The sequence below is a fragment of the Bos grunniens genome, chromosome 21, assembly GCF_055505025.1.
Source record: "Bos grunniens cultivar Pamir isolate PY7600 chromosome 21, Bosgru_T2T1.0, whole genome shotgun sequence".
Taxonomy (NCBI): Eukaryota; Metazoa; Chordata; class Mammalia; order Artiodactyla; family Bovidae; genus Bos; species Bos grunniens.
Window position 1 is genome coordinate 10,937,869 of NC_141185.1, and position 23,079 is coordinate 10,960,947.

The window sequence follows — 23,079 nt, forward strand, 5'->3', positions numbered from 1 at the left end:
TGTTCAGTGCAAAGTCTTGTAATCCAAGCCGGCCTCAGTTGGCTATCTGAGCCTTCAGATGACTGCAGTGGAAGGATCCAGAGATCTCTTCTGGTCTCCTCTCTCTGCAAAGAGAGATCAGGACCCAGAGGGCAGGTGGAATGTGTCCCGTGTGCTACCACAAGGTCTCCTTCCACGTGACCTCCTCCAGTGGCCAATCCTCTCTTATCCCCTCATGGACTGTAGACGTTTCCGATGGAGTACCAGATGCAGTTTCCCAATTTCTTTCTCCATTCTTCATCGTTGTCAGATTTCCCACCTTGCTCCCTTCCATCCTGACGTTGTGCTGGGGCCACAAAGGCTCCTCTAAGCCCAGCTGTGACCGAATCACCTCTCTGCACAGGGGAGGCCATTTCCTGCAAAGCCAGTGCAGCTTACACTCATTCCCACTAGAATGGACCCCATCCATGACCCATGAAACCATATTCTTTTTTCTTAAAGAGGGTCCCTCAAGTTGTACAAGCTTCAGATCCCACAAAACCTGCCTCTGCCGCTCAGACCCTTTGAGGTCTTCAGGACAAAGTCCCAATTCCAGTATTCTTGCCTGGAGAATTCCATGGACTGAGGAACCCGGTGGGCTACAGGTCATGGGGTCACAAAGAGTTCAACGCAATGGCGCGACTAACACACTTTTCCCAGTGTCCTGGTTTGTACGCAGATTAGTTGGTATTCCATTCACGGCATTTCCTCCCTGGTTAATTCTTTAGCATCCTTGAAAACTTAGCTAAGAAATCTTGTTCTCTAAGAATATTAACTGCAATGTTTCTTGCCTGCAGGCAACTGAAGGTTTTTTATGGCACAGAAGGAGTCCAGAGATCGAGCAGTTCTGGGTTAATTCTCCTAGGAATTTAATGAGCAAAAGGACACAATATCATCTACTCATGGGCTTCCCTGGTGGCTCAAATGGTAAAGAATCTGCCTGCAATGTAGGAGACCCGGGTTCAGTCCCAGGGTCAGGAAGATCCCCTGGAGCAAAGAATGGCAACCCACTTAATTATTCTTGTTTGGAGAATCCCATGGACAGAAGAACCTGGTGAGCGTCCATGGGGTCACAAAGAGTTGAACATGACTGAGCGACTAACACACACACAGACATCTACTCACACTGAAGACCTGTGGCAGAGAAATGGGATAATTCATCCCATGTGAGATTGCTTCTTTTTTAAAATCAGTGAAGAATGTTTTTCAGAAGCTTTGTCTTCCACCCACCGCAGGTAACTTTCCCTCGGATCTAATTGGTCAGAATGCGTCACGTGTCCACGGCTAAACCAATGGCTGCTGGGGAACAGGAGCCTCTAGGGACACTCCGAATTCTGTGACCACAATTTTGAAGAAAATATTGCACTAGGAAGGCTTGGCTGTGGGCTAGGGCGAGGAGTGTCTGTAGGCCAGGCCACCAACAATGTCTCCTGCACCGTCCCTGACCGCCCCCCAGCCTGGGAGGGGCCACCGTCCCTCCGGACCTGACCGCCCCCCAGCCTGGGAGGGGCCACCGTCCCTCCGGATTCACACAGCCTGGTGCCTTCCCTCTATACCGCTTCGCAACTTGGCTCTGTTCCCTCAGCCCCCTGATATTAGCGCCCCACAAGCAGGAAGTGGAGGTCATCCACCTTACCCTCATCCCAACTCCTAGCACAAGGCCTGACACCTTGTTAGAGCTCAGAGTAATTTAAGTGAATACATTTCCTCCCAGTGGTGTTTCCATAAAGCATAATATGCTCCTTGTTTCAGGTACACTTGATGAGACACTTCATTTGGAGGAAATGTAGGCAGTTTCACATCTACTCTTAAGCTGTGTACTCCCTCAGCACAAGGCCTGCTCTGGGCACATCTCTGTATTCCCTGGTGCCTACTACAGTCCCTGATCCACAGGACATGTGCATATGTTAGGATATAACACATAATAAATAGGTTTCCATGCAACACAGCAAAGAGAAAAATGAACTCTGCTACATGTGCTGTGGATGCATCTCTTAGACACAAGTTTAAATGATAGAAGCAAGACGTGAAAGAGTGATGGTGTAAGATTCTATTTATATAAAGTTCAAACACGGCGAAACTAATTCTTGGTGATAGAAGAGAGAAAGTGGTCACTGTGGGGGGAGGGGGGTTGACTGGGAGGCGTCACAAGAGAGCCTGGGGTGGGCTATAATGTCCTAGCTCTTGACCTGGATGATGGTGACATGTGTGTCCGTGAAAATTTAATGGAGCTTTAAACTGTGGTACATCCAGTCAACAGAATCTTATTCTATTTTGTTAAAAAGACATGAGCTATTAAGCCACGGATGAAATTGAAATGTACATTGCTAAGTGAAGGAAGTCTATCTGAAAAGGCTACATACCATAGAATTCCAAGCGTATGACATTCTGGAAAAAGCAAAACTAAGGAAACAGTAAAAAAATCAGTGGTTGCCAGGGACGGAGGGAGGGAGGGGAGAGGGATGAATAGGCAGAGGATTTTTAGGGCAGTGAAACTTTTCTGTATGATGTTATAATGGTGGATACATGTTGTCACACATTGATCCAAACCCACAGAATGTACAACACCCAGAGTGAAGCCTAATGGAAAGTATGGACTTTCTGTGATGATGTATTAGTGTAGGTTAAAGGAATGTAACATATGTACCATGTGAAGGGGGATGTTGATAGCTAGGGAGGCTGTGTGTTGGTTAGGGTCATGGGGCAGGGGATATATGAAAGTGAAAGTTGCTCAGTCGTGTCTGGCTCTTTGCAACCCCTGTGGACTATACAGTCCATGGAATTCTCCAGGCCAGGATACAGGAGTAGATAGCCTTTCCCTTCTCCAGAGGATCTTCCCAACCCAGGGATCGAACCCAGGTCCCCTGTGTTGCAGATGAATTCTTTACCAGCTGAGCCATATAGGGGAACTCTCTATACCATCCATTCAATTTTGCTGTGAAACTAAAACTTTGCTAAGAAAGAAAATCCATTTCTAAAAAATTCTTGAGCAAGCTATTTTGTGCATTGTACAGCATGTGATATCTACATCATAAAGGACAAAATATTCTCCTTAAAAACAGCATTCATAATCATTCTCTAAAGGCTTACAGGAAGCCAGGTCTTGCCTGAGTTCTGTACCTGTAGTATCTTCTAGAATGCAGGTGGTGGAAGCACACAGATTTACCTGGCTTGATCTCCATCCTACTCTCAGTGGCCAGCATATCATAAAGGTTTATCAAGTGGAGGACTGATGCTGAAGCTGAAGCTCCAATACTTCCTGATGCAAAGAGCTGACTCACTGGAGAAGACCCTGATGCTGGGAAAGACTGAGGGCAGGAGGAGAAGAGGGTGGCAGAGGATGAGATGGTTAGATAGCATCACCGACTCAAGGGACATGAATTTGAGCAAACTCTGGGAGATAGTGAAGGACGGGGGAGCCTGGTGTGCTGTAGTCCATGGGGTCCCAGAGTCAAACATGACTTAGTGACTAAACAACAACAGGTGGAGAAATGTGCTCCTTGTAATACTACAAAGGCCCCCATGCTGGAGGAACAGCATAGTGTCCATTTCGCAGAAGCAGAAACCAAGCTTCTGAAAGAAAGGTGACTGCGTGATCCATAGCTGGTTAAGTGGCAAAGCCAGGACTTGTTTTCTTGATAGAAAAGCCTTTCTGAATGCTTGTGCTCTGCCACCTCCAATTTTCAGTAAGCTGACCCCCAAGAGTTCAAGTGTTGAGAAGGCGTGTAGGTACAACTATTCACAGGAGTTGTCACGGAGGTTGTGCTTTTCCTAAATTAATTGCTATTGTCTCTGGGACGAGGTTACAAAGTGCCCTGATTGTAGCTGTGATAAGGGGATATTCCAAGTCCAAGTCCGACCCGTCAGTCTGTCAGTAGCTTTGACACCTTGATTCCCTGTCACCTGGTAACTACTAAAAGGTGTAATATTCTGAAACCTTTAATTTTACCTTCTGTGGGAGAGGAAAATTGATGGGGGAGAGAGAGGGTGCAATTTGAGACATGTGCAAATTACCTTTTGACTCTCATGAATGTATATTCCACATCTGATGCCTGCCTTGGCGAGAATCTTCGTCCCCCAGACGAGCTAGGTTGATGGCCATCAGCACATAATTGCTGGGCTCAGCCCCATCTCTCCTGCCAGGGAATGAAATCTTGTTCAAGGTCAGCATCAAGGTGTCAGTCTGAAAGCATCCAGTGGCAAGGGAGCTGCGTCTGGAACAAGACAGTTATGTATGTGTGTGTGTGCATATGGTCTGATGATGTTTCATGAGGCCAAGTAGTAGGAGAGGTGAGAAGGTGATCTAGTGGCACTTCAGAGACAGGATGGTGCCCAAAGCCAGACTGGAGGGGGCTGTCGGTGAGTGGGTGACGGTGACATGGAAATAGCCCGTATGCACTGTTCTGAGAAGTTTGCCTGATAGAGAAGAGAGATAGAAAAAGAAGCATCATCAGATTTCCTTGGTGGTTCAGTGGCTAAGACGCCACGCTCCTAATGCAGGGGGCCCAGGATCGATCCCTGGTCAGGGAGCTCTTAATAGAGCCCACACGCCACAACTAACAGTTCACAAGCTGCAACTAGAAGGTTCTGCGTTCTGCAACTAAGTCCTGGCGCAGCCAGATAGATAAACATATAAAAATAAATATGAAAAAAAGCTGCGCTGTGAGAAATCCATTGGAGATGTTTGGGGAAATATTTTTCATTGTGATAAATACGTATCACGTAGAACTTGCCATTTTAATGTGTACATGTCATTAATGCATTCAGAACGCTCTGCAACCATCAGTACTATCACCACTCTCGAGCTCCAAAACGTCTTCATCACCCTCGAAGGAGAGTGCCCCCTCACTAGGCTTTCCTCGCTCCCCCTAGTCCCTGGCAACCACCAGTCTGCATCCTCTCACTCTGGACAACCTGTTCTGGGCTTTTCACACACGTGGGCTCATACAAGATGCAGCCTCTGGAACTGGCCTCTCTCACTGAGCCCAAGGCTTTCAAGGTTCGTCACTGTAGCTTGCATCAACACTTTATTCCATTTATGGCTGAATACTACTCCATTGCGTGCTATAATACATTTTGTTTCTCAGTTAATTTGTTGGTGGACACTGGAATTGCTTCTGGTGCTCCATGCTCAGTCGCTAAATCGTGTCCGACTCTTTGAGACCCTATGGTAGCCCGCCAGGCTCCTCTGTCCGTAGGATTTTCCAGGCAGGAATTCTGGAGTGGGTTGCCATTTCCTTCTCCATGGATTGCTTCTACCTTTTGGCTATTTTTGGGTGGTGTTGCAGTAAACATTCATGTACAAGTTTTTTGTTTTTTTTTTTTCCTCGAACAGCTGTTGTCAGTTCTTTGGGGTAGACACTGGGAACATAATTGCAGGGTCACTTGATAATCCTAGGTTTGACTTGGTGAGAAACCATCAAACTAGCGATGTCTGAGGCTTCCAATTTCTCTGTATCTTTGACAGCTATTATTCTTTTACCAATTTTCTTTTTATTTGAGGGGGTTTTTTAGAGTGAAGATTCCTTGTTATGAGCACTCACCACGGGCTCACTGGCTCAGGAACAGTGGTGAGCAGATGGCTGGCCCTGCCATCCAGGGGTTTCATAGCCGCACATGACCATGGGAAAGGCAAGGACCAAAAGAAACTTCCAAACTCTATCTTGGACCAAGAGCTCCCACTCAGTTCTTTCTACCTCCAGCTGTGGACAATCAAAGTAGAAATTTAGACACGGGATTCCAACCCTTTTCAGGGAAGCAAGGCAAAACAGCACAGACTTTGCTGTGAAAGCTCTTTAGGTTCATCTGCTCACCGAGACCTCAAGCAAGTTTTTCAATCATCCAGAGCCTTGGCTTTCCTGGCAGTAAAATGGGAACAATACTATTTCCCTGGGGGAGTTACTATGAGATTTATGCAGATAAATGACAAAAGTGAAGACCCAGCTCAGTGCCTGCCACTTAGTAGATGCTCAATGAACATGTTTTCTTTTCCCTGGGTCAATGGAGAAAATTTTAAAAAAGAAGCAAAATTAACAAGAATATGTGTTTCCTTTACTCCAGAACTAGCTAAGGCAGACAGGAGTGTTTGCACAGGTGGCCTCAGTTGTGGGCCAAGGACATACCACAAACATGCTCCCTGCCATTGATCTAGGCCCCCATTCACATAACAGCCTTGTGGGGTCCCCGCTGTCTCCCCAGGAATTCCAGTGCTCAGCAAGCTTTGGGGTACCCCAGTTGCATTGGTTTCCGAGAGCTACTGTGACAAGATAACACAAACTGTGTGACTTAAAACAATAGAAATTTGGGATTTGCCTGGTAGTTCAGCGGTTAAGGGTTCATCTGCTAAAGTAGGAGACACAGGTTCAATGACTGGTCTGGGAGAACCCTGCACGTTATGGAGCATCTACGCCTGCACGCTGCAACTCCTAAAGCTGGTTCGCCTGGAGCCCATGCTCTGCAACCAGAGAAGCCACCACAATGAGAAGCCCTGGCACCTGCTCCCCACAACCAGAGAAAGCTCAGGCGACCCTCTGGGGGTGGTTGGCAATCCTAGCGTAGCAGTCTTCAAAAAGAGCTTGGCCCTGTGCATACCTTGATTTCAGATTTTAGCCTCCTGGACTTTGAGAGAATCACTCCCTGGGTTTTGTGTGTGTTTCTGCGCTGGGTCTTCCTTGCTGTGTAGCCATGACACTCTAGTCTCCACCTCGATCTTCAAATGGACTTTGCCCTCCTATGTGCCCCCTCCCAAATTTTCTACTTCTTATAAGGACACCAATCATTGTATTAGAGCTCACCCTAAACCAGTGTGATCTCCTTTTAACTTGATTGCATCTGCGAGGTCCCTATTTCCAAACTAGGTCACGTTTTCAGGCACTGGAAACTTAGGACATATCTCTTAAGGGACATGATTCAACCTATGGTGCTGGATGAGAGCGTGGACTCAGGCTTTACAGAAGATGGAGACAGTTTGGGGAGCCTTCTTTAAGGGGACAAACACAAAATTATGAATGCAAATTTAGGTAGAGGGCCCTGGACAGGGGCAAGCAAGTGGGGGATCCTGTGACTTAAGCATCTTTAGCGTCATGAAAAATCTACCTCCAAAAAAATCTCATGTAGTCTGTTTCGGTTCCTGTACTCATTACTTGGAGCCAAAGGAATAAAACAGTTAAAAATGACAAAGGATTAAAATGTAAATTTTAAAACAGATGAACATTTCTGCATATATAATAGAGCAAGGAAAATAACCTCCATATCTCAATGGATTGTGACGGGTGGAATTGTGTGTGACTGTCGTTTATTTTTCTCTTTGCTTATCTAAATTTGCTGGCTTGTCTACAATGAGCATATTGCCTTTATAAAAACCATAAGCATCTTCTCCTTGCAGGCTTGATGTGTCGATTAGAGTCGGGATGGGTCTGAGGCCCTCGCAGAGAGCCGCACGGCCGGCGGTTGTCATTGATATCTGTCCTGGGAGATGCTATTTCCTCAAGGGCTCCATCAAGCCCACATGACCTCCCTTAGGTTTCCTCGGTTTTCCCTCATCAGCACCCCCAGAAGGCTGCCTGGCTCAGATTGGGAAGGTACCCAGAGAGCCAATGGCCAGTGTCCGCACAGGAGAGGCCCCACCACAGAGAATGAGGTGCCGTGGCTGTTGATCCGTTTCCCTGATTTACATCAATTTACATTCAGCTCTGGAGTAATCTACATGAAAATCAGGCTGCCTCCATTTATTCTACTGAAATCAGATGAGGCCGCCTGGCCTGTGGGATGATGTGGGGAGATGCTCCCTCACTTCCCAAACCCTGGGCAGATTAATTTGTCAGCCAAAACAAGGGCTGGCATTGTAATCATGGCTACCTAGCACACTTTCACTTTCCCCAAATTGGATAGATAAATGGATATTTGTGGTTTATTAACCTGAGTGTTTTGTCTAGCTGCATTTTCCATTTCCTCCTCTTCTAGAAGGAGCTGGTATGTTTCTCGTGTGAGATTATTGAGGCCATTCATTCATTCATTCCTCTAACGATGATTTACTGAGGTCGTCCACGTACCGGGCAACTGTGCTTGGTGCTCAGGAGAGAGGGCTGACTGTCTTTGTCCTTGTCTTCAGTCGATGTCCCTGATCTTGACTTATTTATAAAAATGGAGTTTTTAACGTAGGTATAACCTACATATAGTAAAACGCATAAACCTCAAGTGTATGACTTGACAAATACTAGCACATGTAGCCTGTAACCTCCATCATGAATGGATAATGATGTGCCTGCTTAATTTTTTTTTAAATTGAAGTATATTTACAATGTTGTGTTAGTATCAAGTGTACAGCAAAGCAATTCAGTTATACATGTCTATATATTCTTTTTCAAATTCTTTTCCGTTGTATGCTATTACAAGATACTGAGTATGGTTCACTGAGTTATACATAGGTCCTTGTTGTTTATCTGCTTTTATATAGTAGTGCATGCATGTTAAGCCCAAACTCCTAATTTCTCTCTCTGCTAAATGTCCATTGACAGAAAAATGGGTAAAGAAAATGTGTGTGTGTGTATATATGCATATATATACACCATGTGATACATGCAATGTGTCATATACAATGTGGTATGTAATAATACAATGTTATACAATATTGTATGTATTAACACAATGTTATATGTATTAATATAATGAATATTACTCAGCCATAAAAAAGAGTAAAATAATACCATTTGCAGTAACATGGATGAACCTAGAGGTTAACATACTAAGTAATGTGTCTACTTTCTAATTTTGTTAAAGGAATAAATGAGTCAGTAAATGTATCATCCCTGGCACAAAGTATGTGCTCAATATACCTGAGGGTATTTACTGTGGCAAAACTTCCAAAACCTACTATCTCCAGAAGCAAAGTCCTTGACCACCTATTCTGCAGGTGTTGCCATGGTTATGTGTGACCTGGCACGCAGGTGGGGTCTTCTCTGAGTAGGTGTTGCCATGACCCTGGCTTATATTTTGATCTTCATCTCTACCTCTTTCTCATTTACTGGGAGGAGTTGGAAGGAGACTGGGCTAAAAATGTATTTTTCCCATAAAGTAATAACATTTTAAAAGTTTTTCTATATTGTCAGAGGTACCATCAAACTACACTTGGCAAGAATTTTGAAGATGCATAGAGCATCTTTGCCAGTCTTGCTAATAACATGATCTGAAGAGGTTTGATCATTATTACTTTTCCAATTCAGCATGAAATGTGGTATTTGCCACCAAAATATATCATTTGGAAGAGCATGGAAAGTGCTTCCTAGAATTGCATCAAAATTTTTTTCTACTTTCATGCAATTTTTAACATAGAAAACAGAACTAAGTTCAATCAGATAACTATTTTGATACTTTTCTCAAAATGGAAATTGTTTTATTATTTCAGATTTTTTGAAGTGTGGCAGACACTCTTATCTCCCCAACCCGACCTCCTCTCCCTAAAGAGACCAGACAAGGGCACCCCCCACTTTCACAGCCCCCTTGGGCTAGAGGCGCTTCCTTACAGCATCCTCTGCCTTTGCTTCTTTTCTCCAGGATCACCTGAACCTGGTTTGCGGTTTTTCCAGCAACTCACAGAACCCCTTCACTGTGCCTCACCCTCCCTGCAGCCTCCACCACTGGCCAGCCTGAAACCTTCTGAGGCCCCCCCACCACCCCGCTCTAAGAGTCTCCCCTATGATGATTCCAAACTCTTTCTTTTGTTCCCCGACCCCCAGATGAGGAAGCCGCTTCCTCCCAAATGCCTTAGAGCTGTCTTTCTACCCTTTCAGCTACCCACTTCCCCACTTTACACCTAGTTAACCATCCTGTATGTCTGATTCTCTCTGTTCAGCTACCTCATGTGGTTTCTGTCTCCCGTCTGTTCCCCACTGACACCCCCACACCAGCCTTCTCGGTCCTCAGCCCCAGCTTTGAGTGAATTGTCGAACATCACTGAACCTTGCTTTCCTGATTGGCGAAGTGGCAAGAACGGTAACAGACCACCATCAGCACAGAGGGGCTTCTTGGGCTTGTAGCCGTGGATCCTCTCTGCCAGAAGCTCCCTGCTCCCCAGGCTGGTGAGGGTCCTCTCACTGTGATCACGTGACTCTCTATACTTTGCCCTTGTGTATATCTAGCAAGTATTTGTAGAGTGCTATTACGGACTCATTATTTTCTTTAAAATTCATGTATTGAAAACTTAACCCCACAGCATGACTGTATTTGGAGATGGGGCCTTTGAAACTGGTCAGTCCTAGAGGAAATCAACCCTTAATATTCTTTAGAAGGACTGATGCTGAAGTTCCAATACTTTGGCTACCTGATGTGAAGAGCCGACTTATTGGAAAAGACACTGATGCTGGGAAAGATTGAGGGCAGGAGGAGAAGTGGGCAACAGAGGATGAGATGGTGGGATGGCATCACTGACTCAAGGGACATGAGCAAACTCCAGGAGGTGGTGGATATCAGGGAAGCCTGGTGTTTTGTAGTTCATGGGATCCCAAAGAGTTGGACACGACTGAGTGACTGAAGAACAACAAAATTATATGGGAAGGCAGGAAGGCAAGCCAGGAAGAGGGCCCTCACTGGAAATAGAACCCTGTCAGAACCTTCATCTGGACTTCCAGCCTCCAGAACTGTGGGAAAATAAATGTCTACTGTTTAAGCTCCTGTCTGCAGGTAGGACCAGCCAATGCTGGTCATTTCTGTCCTCCCAGAAACAAACCCACCGTGTGTCACACAGCAGGTACTCAATCAACGTTTGCTGGCAAGAAATGTCTAAAAACCCGAGTAGCCAAGAGCATTCTGCAAACTAAAGCCCTGTGCGCTCAGTCTCTTACGACCCTCAGGCCGCTCTCCTTGGTCTGAAGCACTCTTTGAGGAATTCCCTCACTGCCATCCAAATCTCAAATCCCATTCATTCTTGGAACAGAGCTTGCGCTGGCCCATAGTCACTGATTCTTTCTGGCCTTCCCTGACCCGCCCTTGAGTGCAATGGAGTGAAGGCTTCCCTCTTGGGGGATCTTCCTGCTGTGAAGGGCTGGATTAGACAGTTATTAGATTCTCTAGTGTCCCCAGTTCTCATTTCCCTTTAATCCAGAGAATCGTGAGAATGTCCAAATCGGTTCTGCACTGTTTCCAGAATCTGAAGCTGGGGGGAACTCCATCTCCTTTATCTCCTTGGGAGTTAATGAAAGCAAGAGGAAGGGCAGTGAGGTCTGGCAGAGTCCTTCACCCTCAAATCCCACCGCCTAACCATGGCGGGGGCGACTAGCTCTTTACATCCATGGCTAAGCCAGCTCCTCTTCAAAGAGCCCTGAAGTTAAAAAAAAGTATAAGAAAGAAAGAGATGAACCACTGTGTTTACATGGAAAGTGGTTCCACATTCCTGCCGTATGGAACACAGAGTGTCCTGGAGTCGGCAGCTACCTGGCTGCGTTCCCTACCTTATTATAGAGCAGGGGAGCCAAATTTCCTTCTGGGTATCTATAAATAAAGTGCTTTGTCCACAAGCAGTTCGGTGGAAGCATTTTTCCGACCAGTGTACATATAAGTTTCATTTTTCCACAAGAGACACATCAGATCAGAGATGTTAGTTTAAGTCCGCTGCTATGTGTAGTAATAATAACTTTTTCACAGCATCTAGTTCCCTTCTTTCCAAACTCCCCCCTCCCCCTGCTTCAGTCTAGGCTTTATGTAGAAATTCTACCTAGGAAAGGCAGGCTTTGCATTCCAAAATTCTTTCAGTTTAAGAAATTTAGAAGGGCATGGGATATAATTTCTTCTGCTGCAGGTCAAATGCTCCATTTATGATCTCTGGGGATGGCTGGTGGATTCTCCTTTTTCTGCTAATAGGAGCTGAGTAACTGGCTGCATTCCCCTTTTCACCTCGTCTGCCAGGGAGCTCAGTGCCAGCAACAGCTTTTATGCCTGTGCCTCTGACTCCTCTGTTTTCCAAATTCCTGATTTCATCTTTGATTATCCCTAGCAAACCTCAATGTTAACATAAGCTCACCCATCGTATCTCAGAAAGAGGCATGATGCAAAGAAACGTTAGTTTTAAAATAGTTTTTCTTTTTAGTGGCTGCCGGTCTTAGAATGAAAGCACAGGATGGGTGGGGCACTGGGCATGGACTGGCAGAAAAAAATCAGAACAGAGGGAAGGAGAAGAGGAAAAGGGCCTTCAATGGGTATGAACTATGCATCTTGCATTATGTAAGTACTTAACAGATTTTTTTTTTTTAAATTTAAGATGCACAGCAGCAGATCCTCTAAGGCAGAATAGCTGAGTCAAGCTTGGATCTAGGTCTCATTCCAGAGCTAGAGCATACTGCATGCCATCATATCACTCCCCCTCCTCCACCCTGCAAGTAGTGAACAAGGAAGAGGCCAGCTGATAGCAGAATGTGCCTGTGAACACAGAGTACCATCTGCTAAAGTACACAGTACCATCTGCTAAAGTGCACAGAGCAAGTTTGGTTGATGTCAACAGGAAGGACCAAAGGGATTGGATTTTATGTGAAAGCTTGAATACAGCAAGTCCAAGGCATCCACCCACTCAGTGCAAGAGCCTCCTGACTGGTTTTGCTGTTTCTTCTCCCTGATGCCCTGTCCTTCCACTCGTCAAAGGCATCTGGTCAAGAAGTGAGATTTCACCCTCCTTGAAAGCTCACACATGAATGAGCATGCTGGTTTCATGGATGTTGATAGAAGATACGAGACGCCCACATCAGAGACAAAAGATTGTGTCACTCCCACAAAAGCAGTGGGCGGTGTTGGCACGGTCCCCAAAGGCTCCTCAGCCCCACTTTCCACAGATGTGTCAGGGATGGCCCAAGACGGACAGTCGCACATGTCCTCGTTTTGCATTACAAGAGAGGAACTCTGAGCTTGGGGCACTCACCCTGTTCCAGCAAGCAAGAAACAAGTCTGCTCTTTGTCATGGAGGGAACATTACTTGGTGTCTCAAGCTCCATCATTTGCAAACCCAACCCTGAGAAACAGCTCAAGTAAAGAGTGGTCAGAGCCTTGTACTCTTGGCCATGCCCAATAAGATGAATTCCCAATGACCTAGGACAGGGTTCACACTCCTGAACATGGCCCTGTAGGTGCAGAACCGCCTGACTCCTGCCAGGCCCCTGCCCTCACCTGCTAACCCCACACCCCTTACTCACTTTGTCCAGTTACACTGGCCTCCTCAGGGCCTTTGTCCTTGATCCTCTCCCATCTCTTCATGGGGTTGCTCCTTTTCACCCTTTGGATGGCACCTCCTTAAGGACATCTTCCTCAATTTCAGCTACTGCAGACTCACACCCGCATCATTATATCATATCTGCCATATCTTTCTCAAACGCTATCAGACTCTGAAATGACCTTGATTTATAATTGTGTTTCCTCTCCTTGTATGTCAGGACCTCATCTATCTTGTTCCCCACTGTACCCTTCAGAGCCTAGAGCAGGGTCCAGGTGCTAAACAAAGATTTGGGTTGGGGTCGGGTGGGGAACTTTCCTAGTAATGCTCCGAATGGAGGGGGTCCAGGTTCAATCCCTGGTCAGGCAACTAGATCCCATACGCTGCAACTAAAGAACCCTCACGAGCTCAAATCTGGGGCTCTGTGACAACCCAGGGGGGTGGGATGGGGTGGGAGGTGGAGGGAGGCTCAAGAGGGAGGGGACATATGTATATCTATGGCTGATTCATGTTGATATATGGCAGAAACCAACACATTATTGTAAAGCAATTATCCTCCAATTAAAAATAAATTTAAATTAAAAAAAAAAAGAAAGAACTCTCATGCTGCAACTGAAGAAACTGCACGCCACAACAAAGATTGAAGATCCCGCAATTTGCAACCAAGACCCAGCACAACCAAATAATTAAAATAAACGAATATTTTTAAAAAGAGATTTGGGGACTCTCTAAATGCAGGGCAGGGAGAATCCCAGCTCAGGAGGCTGGAGGCTCCAATAGCATCCCCAGGGGTGGCATATGCCAACCAAGGAGCTTCCTGCTACTTCAGAAACGTAAAACTCAGCATGACTCAGCTTAATGCCAGTGTGCAAGTATTGTGTGACTCACTGCTGTGCTTCAAACACGAGGTTTCTCCTTCCAGCGGCTTCTGAGAACATCAACTGGGACACCAGGGTGTGACTGTAGGGGAAGCCAAGTGATGGGTGGCCGAGTGACAGAAAGCCTTCAGAAAAGACTCAGATACAGAGTTTACGAGGATGTGGGATCCATTCAAGGGAATTCAGGGCGTGGTCAACAATTAACCAACCAGGCTAAAGGCAATGGCAGCTTGCGTCATAGGATGGTGAGGTACCCATGGGGGATTCCTAGACTCCTGCGCACCCACAGTTGGGGGTGGAAGAAAACCAGAGCCAGACGAGGACTGAGAAGGAATAGTATGAGAAGTTGAAGACAGTGAGATGGTGTCTTCACAGAAGGAGATGACAGAGGAGCCAAGGGACAAGAGGGCTGGCCAGGGACATCCAGGGTGGGAGCAGCGGTGGTGGTGATGGTGGGGAGCAGAGTCTAATGCTGGAAATGAGGATAAGACCCTCCTTACCTGGTTGAGTAGGGGCAAGTCTCCTAACCTCTCTGGGCCTTCATAAGTGATCCCTGTTACCAGTGAAAGTGAAAGTCACTCAGTTGTGTCTGACTCCTTGTGACGCCATGGACTGTAACCTGCCAGGCTCCTCTGTCCATGGGATTCTCCAGGCAGGAACACTGGAGTGGGTTGCGATTTTCTTCTCCAGGGCATCCTCCCAACCCAGGGATTGAACCTGGGTCTCCCACATTGCAGGCAGATTCTTTACCATCTGAGCCACCAGGGAAGCCCCGATAGGAAAAGGAAGCCTCTGTCCTCAGAGATTCTCCAGCTGTTACTATTACTATTGTCAGCAGTGATAGAATCTGAGAATAGAGCAGGAGAATCTCTGGGGACAGTGGCTTCCTTCTCCTAGACCAGTTTGATGGGTGGGGGCGGGGGTGCCTTTTCACTCAGCTGCCGCCCTTCTCACCACTAGAGGATGTCTGAGAACCAGCTACAAAATGGTGGCTGGGTTTTTGGGCCAGTGGGTGGACTTTATTGTGAGTTGGATTCAAAGTCAGACAAATAACACTCACTACTTCTTGGGGTCTGGCAATACACAAGGGAAGTCCAAGGAGACTTTGTGTTTGCCATTTGCCAAGCATGCCATGATCCCTTACTGGGTTCTGGGCTTGGGCGGGGCTCTCAGGATAAAGGATAAATGAGACCCAGTGGCACCATATGGTGGAGAGAACAGGGCAGCTCTGCACTCACATACCAGGCCCAGGATGCCAGGAGCAGTGAGAGTACTCCTCCCCAGCTGGTCTCATGGGACGTCCTTAGGGAAATGGGGCACAGAGGTCTTGAGAACACAGTCACCTGTGGGGACAGACTGCTCCTCATCTTTTCTCCTGAAGATCACACCTGGGTGCATTCCAACCAAAGGAAGAGATACAGAGGAGGCAGGTAACCTCCCCAAGGATTATGGAGTGTGGTTCACCACCCTTTCTGCCCCCTTTGGCCGTGGAGACCTGATTGTGGGCTGTGGATACATCAAGAATCCATACTGGGCTTCCCTGGTGGCTCAGTGGTAAAGAATCCGCCTGTCAATGCGAGAGACACGGGTTCAATCCCTGGTTGGGGAACTAAGATCCCACATGGCATGGAGCAACTAAGCCCATGCTCCACAACTACTAAGTCTGTGCTCTGAGCCTGGGAACTGCAACTACTGAGCCCATGAGCTGCCAACTAGTGAAGCCCTCGAGCCCTAGAGCCCGTGCCCCACAACAAGAGAAACCATGGCAATCAGAAGCCCAATGAGGAGCCTGAGTGACTACAGAGTAGCCCCCACTCGCCACAATTAGAGTAGCACTCATGCAGCAATGAAGACCCAGCACAGCCAAAAAATACATATAATTATAAAAAAAAAAAAAAAGAATCCATAAAACCCCATTGTCCTTCCAGCCTCCCTACATCTGCCTTGGATTCCTGATATCAGTGACCGCCATCCACATCAGAACATACACTTCATTTCAGGAGAACAACTTGTAGCACGTTCCTCTGGTCAAGGTATACCTGATCTCCTTTGCTTCTGTCAACTTCAAAGAGCTGGAGGCGGATGGGTACTTCCTTGGTGGTCCAGTGGTTGGGAATCTGCCTTCCAATGCAGGGGATGTGGCTTCGATCTCTGGTTGGGGAACTAAGATCCCACGTACTTCAGGGCAACTAAACCCGCGTGCCGCAACTGCTGAGCCTGTGTACTCCAGAGGCCGTGAGCCACAGCTAGAGAAGCCTGTACTGCAACGAAGAGCTGTAATGAAAGATCCCATTTGCTGTGGGATCCCATAACTAAGACCCAACGCAATCAAATAAAAAAAAAAGAGCTGAAGGATCCAGGGAGTCGAGGTTGTCTGCAAGGCTGGCAACTTAGCTCAGTCTGTTCAGGTCAGAAGCCTGCAGACCCCTCTGCTTACTGATGGGAAACCGAGGCCCAGAATGTGGAAAGGACTGGCCCAAGGCCATCAGTGAACCAGGGATGGGACCAGAGCTCAGAACTCCCTGCCAAAATGGCCTCCTGAAAGCATGTTGAAACTGAACTGACATTGACCTTAAAAATCACCCAGAGCCTTGATTTAAAACAAACAAACACACACAGACTCTGGAGACACACCACAGACCTCCTAAATTAGAACCTCTAAGACAGGGCAGGGGCCAAGAAATCTGAATTTTGAAATTCAAAACCACTCCCGGTGGTGGTGATTGGTCTGATGGGCCAGTGTGGTCTTCTCTGCTATTTAAACCCATGTGCCAGGCTTTCTCCGCCCGCCTCCCAGATCTTCCCCTCTTTCCACCCTTCTGGTACCCCTTGAGCCTAACCTGTATGGAGTTAATCCAGACCCCTGGCTCTCTGGCTGTTTGTAGGGTTTGGTGGATGGGAAGTGGGAGAGATCAGAGGCAGAAGGAGGGGGAGGGAGGGTGTTTCCTGCTCTCACTTACTCCATGCTGGGCAACTGCTGGTCAAGTCCACGGCTCCCTCCCCAGCCCTCTCTTAGACCTCCTCCCGCCTTGTTCTTTCAGTAGTAACAGGTCTCCCCTCCAGTGCTAGCCCTGGGGCACCTTACCACCCCTTGGAGATTCTCCCCAGCCCTGCCCACCCCTCTGTCTTCCATCCCTTCAGCCCACTGTTTTTGGTGAGACACCCTGCTGTGCCATCCAGGTGCATGCAGGCATTGATCTCTATCAAGGTGGAGTCTACCTTGACATCCACCCTTAGGGAGAAGGTTCTAGAATCTGATTGTGAAGGGAGCACAGAGGAAGCCTGTGTCCTAGACAGGGTGATTCCCTCACTGAGCCTCGCAGGGCCAAGTGCCCATAAGGAAGCAAAGGAGAGCAGGTGAGAAGCTGGCCTGGCACCAGGCAGAGGGCCCCGCAAGCCACGCAGACCTGCAGGAGTCCAAGAGAGCCGGGCGGTGGGCGTGGGGCCATGGGAATGGGGGTGACTCAGCAGGGGGAGGGGTAGCAAGAAGGTCCCAGGAGGAGTTCATGAGACTTCCCAAGCTGGTGGAGGGAAAGTTCTGACAGCCCCACCCTGCCAGCGGGAAGGATACCCCTGCGAGAGGGAAAACGATGCTTTGCAGCTCGCCTTTGGAAGCAACTGAAGCTCATGGCAGGCGGCCTTGCGTGCGACTCGGTTCCCTTAACCATAACGCCGGGGTGACAATCCTGCCTGACCTCCCTTGTGGACACATAGGGAAGACCTGTGAATGTGAAAGCGCTTTGGAAACTATAAAGTGCTGGGCCCAAAGGAACAATGATGACCATTATTGAGGCAAAAGAAATGAATGGGGCTGTTGGCTTTCCCAGAAATGAAGGCTTCCTTGCCTCCCCCTCCCTGGGCTCGCTCCGACGCTTTGGACTCCCCTGATTGAATAACCAAACGTCCAGCTGCTCCCCAGACAGACGGACGCCTGCTGCTGTCTCCAGCAGCCCCGGACTCCCGGAGCCACTGCACCACTGTCCCCAGCACAAGCGGAAGGTGCTGAAAATCTATTTTCAAGCTCTCTGATTAGGTGATGACAGCTCTGGTTTTAGCCAATTAAATACCATTTTCATTCACATATATCAGGCCCCGAAATGGGGGTGTTTGTTTTAGGAGGACTTCCTCCCAGGGTTTCTGTCTCTTCCACATTTATGTTTCGGCCAGGGCTTGGTGGTCTTTAGACACCTAGGCGTGGGGCTTTAACCTGTGCTGGATGTCGGGGTCTGGAGACAAGCCCTGACCCTGTAGAGTCCAGAGTGTGGTAGAGAGACAGAGAAACTTCATTATTCCTCTAATACGAACTAAGCTTGTCCTTGCTAAGTCTGGTCCCTGCCCTCAAGGAGGTTCCATTCTAGTGTGTGAAAACAGTGAAATTCCATGGTTAAGTAATGTACTAAGAGCTATGAACGATGACCTTTAAGAGCATCTCAGTTGGGAACTGGATGATCACGTTGAAGCCACGTGCAAATGTTCTGGCCAATGTCCTGTCTTCCTTTCCAAGGTGTTGCTACAAAACGGGACACTTGAGATCATGAAAGCTGGCCAAACAGGTCTGCACTGGAAGCCTCCATCTTCCCATCTGTAAAATAGGATGATAACAATAATAGCCACTGCTTTATAGAGCTGCAGGTTCTATAGAGGCAATGAGCTAACTCGTGGACACACACAGTGCACAGTGCCTGATGCACAGCAGATGCCGGCAACTGTTCCTTGCTGGTATTGTAATTATTCAGCACCTGACCTGGCTCCCATGGAGCTTCGGGGCTGGGCAAGGTCTCTATGAAGAAGAGCTGGCTTGATGAGAGGGCCAAAGAGGGGGCACTGAATGGCTCCCCATGTCTGACAGCCTGGTGTTGAGATCAAGCACCCAGGCCAGGAGCAAAGAGTTTGCTTCCCACTTCCACCTCCTCCTGACCTCTCTGGGTCACAGTTTTCTTACCTGTAAAATAGGAGAATGAGAGTTCCTGTGTCCAGTCTCTCCCTCCCTCTTCACATGGCCTTCTCCCTCCTCCTCTTCTGTCTCTCTCTTTTTTATTCTTAAATTTTAATTGGAGGCTAATTACTTTACAATATTGTAGTGGTTTTTGCCATACATTGACATGAATCAGCCATGGGTGTACATGTGTTCCCAATCCTGAACCCCCCTCCCATCTCCTACCCCATCCCATCCTTCAGGGTCATGACAGTGCTCCAGCCCGGAGCACCCCGTCTCATGCATCAAACCTGGACTGGTGATCTATTTCACATATCGTAATATACCTGTTTCAATGCTATTCTCTCTCTTCTGTTTCTTGAAAGGACACTTGTCACTGGATTGAAGGCCCTCCTGGACGATCCAGGAGAACCTCATCTCGAGATTCTTAATGTAGTTACATCTACAAAGACTCTTTTAGGACTCCCATGGTGGTCCAGTGGCTGAGACTCTGGACGCAGAGGGGCCCAGGCTCGATCCCTGGTCAGGGAACTAGATCCCACATGCCATACCTAAGAGTTCTCGAGCCACAGCTAAAGATCCCACAAGCTGCAACAAAGGTCAAAGATCCTACATGCTGCAAGTAAGACTGGCGAAGCCAAATAAATATACATTTTTCTAAGAAAACAATTTACATTAAAAAAAAAAGACCTTTTCACCAATGGACACATCTTTGGTGGGGGGTGGGTGGCATCAATCACTGACTGCAGCTGGAAGAGCAGACACGGGCTCTCGGTCTCTGCAGATCCCTCACCCGGCAGCCGGCTCTTCAGGGATTATCACAGCACTAGCAGCCTTTTGGCCTGGGTAATTCTTTGTACAACAGGAAGCAGCCTCCCTGGCCTCTACCCACCAGATTCTAGGAGCACACCGCACCCCATACCGCAGGGGTGATATTCAAAAATATCCCTAGATGCTGCAAGTGTCCCCTGAAGGCAAAACCATCCCTAGTTCTGAACCACAGGAAAAGGCAAATACTCTACAGCCGTCCTCCAGAAATTCACCTTCGTCTGCTGAGGACTTTAGGAGAAAGCATCCCACACAGAGGTCTGTACAGCCAGAGGCCTGTGGTTGTCTCCGGGGCTGCCTTAACAAAGCACCACTAACGGAGGCTGAAAACAGCAGGAATGTACAGTCTCACAGTGGTGGAGGCTGCAAGTCTGAAATCAAGGTGTTTCCAGGCCAGGCTCCCTCTCCCTTCCTCGCCTCTCCTGGCTTCTGGTGGTGGCCAGCAACCTCAGGTGTCCCTTGGCTTGTAGACACATCACTCCAAGTTCTGCCTCTGTCACTCTGCGGTCTGCCCCCCATGTGTCTCTTCTCCTCTGTAAGGACCCCAGTCATATTGGCTTAAGGCCCATCCTATGCCAGTACGAGGTCATCTTAACTAGTTATATCTGCAACAACCCTATTTCCAAAAAGTGAAGTCGCTCAGTTGTGTTCAACTCTTTGGGACCCTGTGGACTATATGGAATTATCCAGGCCAGAATACTGGAGTGGGTTCCCTTTCCCTTCTCCAGGGGATCTTCCCAACCCAGGGATGGAACCCAGGTCTCCTGCATTGCAGGCGGATTATTTACCAGCTGAGCCATAAGGGAAGCCCAAGATTACTGGAATGGGTAGCCTATCCGTTCTGCAGAGGATGTCCCCTACCCAGGAGTCAAACTGCGGCGGTCTCCTGCATTGCAGGAGGATTCTTTACCAACTGAGCTATGCTGCTGCTGCAGCTACTAAGTCGCTTCAGTCGTGTCCAACTCTGTGCGACCCCAGAGACGGCAGCCACCAGGCTCCGCCGTCCCTGGGATTCTCCAGGCAAGAACACTGGAGTGGGTTGCCATTTCCTTCTCCAATGCGTGAAAGTGAAAAGTGAAAGTGAAGTCACTCAGTCGTGTCTGACTCTTAGCGCAAAAAAGTGGACTCTAAAAAGAAATGTCACTAATTTATTTACAAGACAGAAACAGAATCACAGACATAGAAAACAAACGAATGGGGACTTCTCTGGTGGTCCAGTGGTTAAGAATCCGCCTTCCAATGCAGGGGGTGTGGATTTAATCCCTGGTCGGAAAACTAAGATCTCACAGGCCACTGGGCTACTAAGCCCACACACCACAACTGCTAAGCCTGAGCGCCGCACCTAGGGAAGCCCAAGTACGGCAAGTGAAGACCTAGAGTAGTTAAAAATGTTAAAAATAGAAAACAAACTAACGGTTGCCAAAGGGGAAAGGGGGAAGGTGAGATAAGCTAGGAGTTTGGAACCGGCAGATACACACTACTATTGGAGAAGGCAATGGCACCCCACTCCAGTACTCTTGCCTGGAAAATCCCATGGACGGAGGAGCCTGGAAGGCTGCAGTCCATGGGGTCGCTAAGAGTCGGGCACGACAGAGCGACTTCACTTTCACTTTTCACTTTCATGCATTGGAGAAAGAAATGGCAACCACTCCAGTGTTCTTGCCTGGAGAATCCCAGGGACGGGGGAGCCTGGTGGGCTGCCGTTTATGGGGTCGCACAGAGTCAGACATGACTGAAGCAGCTTAGCAGTAGCTATGCATTGAGCACTGCTAAAACATTTTATTGTTTAATTCTGGGTGCAGCAGCAGCAGCATCTATAAAACAGATAAACAGCAAGATCCTACTGTACAGCACAGGGAACTATATTCAATATCTTATAATAACCTATAATGGAAAAGAATCTGGAAAAAGAATGCACACATATATATTCTTTATATATTCATATATATGTATGTGCAACCGAATCACTTTGCTGTACAGCTGTAACCAGCACATGGTAAATCAACCATCAGTTCAGTTCAGTTCAGTTCAGTCGCTTAGTCGTGTCTGACTCTTTGTGATCCCATGAACCGCACTTCAATTAAAAAAAAAATGTGGCATTCTGAGTTTCTAGAAAAGATATGAGTTGGGGAGAGCAGTATTTAATTCAGGACAAGGCCTTGAGAAGAACATGGAGTCCCTCCCCATCTTTGCAATGGGAACACCAAGGCCAGAAAAATCAGGTTACTTCTCCAGCGTGAGGTGTCAGACAGGGGGCACGGCTCGGATCTGTGATGGGATGCCTGACACCACACACAGCCTCCAGGGGTGTGTGGAACTGACGGGACCGAGCTCTGACTCTGAGTCTGCAGCAAGCCCACTGCCCAGGTGCATCCCAGCCTAAGGGGCTTCCCGGGAGGGCCTCCCACCAACCCCTCTAGTTCTGTCCTTCTCAGGAATCTCTCCCTTCTTTCTACTGCCAGTCAGACCCAGTCACCCAAGGAGAAGAGCCTTGTTGGTTAATTTTTTTTCCCCTTCAAAAAAATAAATTCATAAATGGTCCTTGGCAAGCTGTTTACTACCTGGTTTTAATGGCCTGTTTATTACCTTGAGCCTGCATCTGTTAACACGCCCTCTCGTCATTTTCCCTCATTAACTGTCAATTTGGAACCCAATTTTGGCATTAACCATGCCTGGGCCTAAATGGCTGCAGACAGTTGGTTTTATGACCGAGCCTTGTCTTGGAAACACGGGACTTGTCGTCAAAGAAGGGCTGAGAACTGAGGGGTCTCTGCGGTGGGCAGTGGTGGGGCTGCTGGCAGAAGGTGAGGCAGGAGGGAGCTTGGGGGCCAGATTCACAGGTCACCTGGGCTCCAAAGAAGAACATCCTTTCTTCTGCAGCTGAGGGATAGCCGCATATTTAGAAGGAAGCTCAGGGACTTCCCTGGTGGTCCGGTGGTTAAGACTCCACACTTCTAATGCAGGGAGTTGTGGGTTTGATCCCTGCTCAGGGAACTAAGATCCCACATGCTAGGTGGTGCAGCCAAAAAAAAAAAAAAAATATATATATATATATATATATATATATATATATTAAAGGAAGTTCATTTTCAAAAAAAATGAAAAGAATCTCTGATCGGGAAAAACCACACTCTTGTGAACGCAGAAAAGCAATCACCTCTTTGGAAACAAACCTTGACAGGACAGCACCTGATGGGGCTGAGGCTCATCTCACGCTTCCCATCCATGCT